Raw genomic sequence first — 470 nt, forward strand, 5'->3', positions numbered from 1 at the left:
GAGAGAATCATTCCAATGTGTAGATAGGACAGTTAAAAAAAACAAAAAACAGTTTAAAAGGGGAGTGATAAAATAAATGATAGTAAAATATGCATAAATAGAAAGAAATAATGCTAACTATAGGTAAGATCAGAATAAACAAGTTTAAATGATTTGTTATTGGTTGTGATCGTATTCTAAAGATTTTGGGATTATTGAAAAGTATACAGCTCCCTTTCATCTGAGTGTTGAGAGCTGTATCCATAAATTCATGTTGTGCTCAAAGTGCACCAGATTTAACTTCAACATTTAAAAAAGAATCTTCCAGGATGTGAGGTCCACCCCCAAATAAAGCAGGTTAAAATAATTCAATTGCATTCATGTTCTTTTAGTAAACACTGAAAACGGGTCCCACAGACCCAAACGGCACACAAAGGTTAAAGGTCAGCATATAATAATGTTAAAATGTGCTAAATATATACACTGCAAAA

The sequence above is a fragment of the Gymnodraco acuticeps genome, unplaced genomic scaffold, assembly GCF_902827175.1.
Source record: "Gymnodraco acuticeps unplaced genomic scaffold, fGymAcu1.1, whole genome shotgun sequence".
NCBI classification, from domain to species: domain Eukaryota; kingdom Metazoa; phylum Chordata; class Actinopteri; order Perciformes; family Bathydraconidae; genus Gymnodraco; species Gymnodraco acuticeps.